Here is a 3,589-nt window from a genome sequence, read left to right as displayed (position 1 = left end):
ATATTCAGTACGCACGACTACAAGCCTGCTGGATCGGATAAAAAAATCTAGCAGATAATACTTACAATAGGTAGTTTATATGATACGAATTGACAACTGTTTTCGACTCTAAGGTAACAAAGGGAGTGTAGATGATTTTGGAACTGCTCGTAGTCTTCTGCTGATTGTGCCAAATCATCGGTTATGATTATCCTAACAAAATCAATTTATAGAGATATGTAGGTACAAAATTAGCACGGGATAGTTTTTTTACCGCAATTTGATACCAGTTATCGGCGAGTGGGTGAACGTTTGCTGTTATGTAAGTATTCGTAAGTATTTTTTATACCTATAAAGGCAAAACATGGCCTAAAAATGCATGAGATTTGGCAAACATACAATTGGAATTATGGAATACTCCTTGAGGATCACAGAGGTGCAAGAAGTTTTTTTTAATTCGAATACCTACACTACAGAATAGATTTTTTCTTCAACGGGAGCGAAGCCGCGGGATTAAGCTAGTAATTATATATACGAACTGAGAAATCCAGATGCAGAAGCCTAGATAAAAACTCTTCGTCAACTCTTTCATGGTTAGCAACTTATTAATAATTGATATTAGCAGCTTATGATTACTAATTCTCTACCAAAAGTCTTGCCACAGAAATGAGTGATGATGATGATGATAATTAGGGTAGTAAACTCTGTATGCTTTTTATTACCTCTTTTGATAGAAAGAGCTTACACGAAGCACTGTTCATAAAATATTAGGTATGTCTAAAGGCACTGTTATACTGCTCGTTACTAGTAACATGCTTATAAGAATGCTTATGAGCATGCTCATGGACTGAAGCAAACGCGTTCACACTTGCTTATTTACCTTTCCCCTTCCACCCCGTCTCGAGCTTGCCACTAATAAGCATGCTCGATAGTAGCATGTCCTGTTCACACATGCTACTAGCTAGCATTTGCTCAATAGTAGCATGCTTTCTTGCTACTAAAGAGCATGTGTAACAGTGTCTTAAGGGACTTTGGCCTTACGGATGCCCTTGATAAACTTGATTGCCTGTGCATTCCTGTGCGTGTCGTACAAGTGACTAAGAGCCCTGGTGGCAGCGCTCTCTATTGCCAACTACGAATTCCAGCTCTCGGCGTGGAAGGTAAGGACAAACCACCGCACTATTTTCCCAAGAAACTCGTCCTGTACATTTGCTACCGATTTTCAACCGACGACCATGACCACATTAGCAAGAGTAGTAACTACGAAAAGTAACTATAAATATAACCTGAATAATAGCAAGACCATCAACCAAGACAAGAAACCGTGGTCAGAATCTTGGTAATTTCTCAATTTATCGTACACATATTATGAACACTTGAAAGGCGTTTGGCTCGTATTATAATATGCGAACAGTTATACAAGACCCTGCTTCTAATTATCAATAAAATACCTATAAATTTTATAGGTCGTAGTAAAATTTTCGAGTAAAGTACAGTTGGTACAAAATTTCGTGACTCGATAAAAAAATGTGAATATTACTCGAAGGAGTACCCCGATCGGGTAGCTAAGTGTCGCAATAGACTTTCGCTAGCTGGCGCTGTCTATTTGAGTGTGTGCGTGAGCTCCTAGTGTCCGTATACGGCCGCAATTGACGTTCAAAGTAAAGCACCTCGTTTGCGGCTTTGGCGGAATATTTCATTTCGAGTGTGGGGTCTAAAAATCGGTTACGCTTAGATACTCCCGCCATTAGTTTTTGGTGAAATAATTCTTCATAATTTACGAAAAAAACCTGAAAAAAGGAACTATTGATAACAGCGCCATCTAACGGGACATTGCTCATGAGCTAACCAGGAGCAAACCCCTTAAATCAATTAAAATAAAAGACCAAAATCAAAAAGTACCTACACTAATTACTTAAAATAATCGGGCAACTAACTAATCAATAACCAAAATGCATAATTGCTTCAGTGTTTCTTTCTTATATGCTATTAAAATAAAAAATAACGATGCCTAGGATTGATTTCATTTGTTGTATATAATGATTTATGCCGAATCAAAAATGTGCCGAAAACGGAATACGTCCAAACAGGAATGTGCTGAAACAAGAATATGTCCAATCACGAATACGACGAAATAGGAATCAATGAGTGTATGTAAATGTTTTCTTATAAGTCTATCTATATGTCATGTAATTTTTGTGTATTATGTTTGCTTAGTTATTTTGTACAATAAAGTTTCTGCATAAGTTGGTAAAGTAGCTATTTTTAGTAGACTCCTATATTTGAAAACTCAACGTTACTAAACATAATATTACACCTTCTCCTACACCTTATCCCATCTTCGGCCTATATACACTCCACTGCTGGGCACAGGCTTCCGCTCTGAATAAGAGGTCTTGGGCTGTAGTCCGCACGCAGGCCACGTGCGGATTAGGAACATCACACATAACATTGTAGTACCTGGGCGAGCTTCGCTCGGGCTAAAACTCGATAACAAGCGTCTTCCCAGAGATAAGACTGCTTAATCGATTTTCCATCCCCGAAAACTGTTTCCGAGATTCCCGAAATATATATATATATTTATGTATAAACATATCTGAGGGCACGGTAGTGCCCCCGCCAAGTCGAGCAAAACAAAAACAAAGGCACGTACCATACTTTTCTCGAAGCCATTCAGGCTATTTTCACCATATGTATATACAAGAATTGCTCATTTAAAGGTAGTGTGTATAGATTTTCGCATATGTTTTCCTACATCGTAAAGCTTTTTTTAATATATATTTATATGATAGGTAAACAAGCAGAAGGGTCACATGATGGAAAGCAATCGCCGCCGTCCATGGACACCCACAACATAAGTTGAGTTACGGATGCGTTGCCGGCCCTTTGAGAAAGGAGTAGGGCGCGTTTGATAGCTCATGATAAATCTCAAATTTGATGCATTGGAATTCTGAAAAACTCAGAGGTTGTTAGCTGGGGTTTGAACTTACGATCCTCGGTTTTAAAGGCCATAGATCAAACCACTAGGACAGGTTTTCGCGTAAGCCGCATCCGTCTGAAAGTCCTCTTTAGGTAATTTTTGGCCAAAATGTTATTTTTTAAAAGTTATCTCAAACATTTTCATAATATATTTTCCACACGGCGTGGGAGTCAGTACGAGCTCGCGGGTACTTTCCACTTGGAGCTTACAATTTCTGACCATAATCATTTTTGATTACAATATTTGTTTTTCGAAGATTTGACTGAGTAAAACAGACGGGGATGCTTGTAGATAAAATTTAAGCTTTAAACTAAAACAATTATTTATTATTTTTCACCTTGTGATTTTCTCTCTGTGTACCTGATTTCTGTATCTCTTACTATTTCTGGTGTACAATAAAGAGTGATTGTATTGTATTGTATTGTATTACTTTGCTCATCCGCGACCTTGAGATAGCTATTTTTATACAAGAAATGTGTATTCAAGCAGTTCCTCCACCTCCACATTGTCAGAACACACACAAATCACACAAACCCATCTGTCACCACTAGCTCACTGCACTGACGTGTTTCGAACTCAATCAAAGCTCATCATTAGAGCAACACAACTTTTCACCATGTTACCAGATGT

This window comes from Choristoneura fumiferana, chromosome 19 (assembly GCF_025370935.1).
Source record: "Choristoneura fumiferana chromosome 19, NRCan_CFum_1, whole genome shotgun sequence".
In the NCBI taxonomy this organism is placed as follows: Eukaryota; Metazoa; Arthropoda; class Insecta; order Lepidoptera; family Tortricidae; genus Choristoneura; species Choristoneura fumiferana.
Note: the sequence above shows the minus strand (reverse complement) of the source record.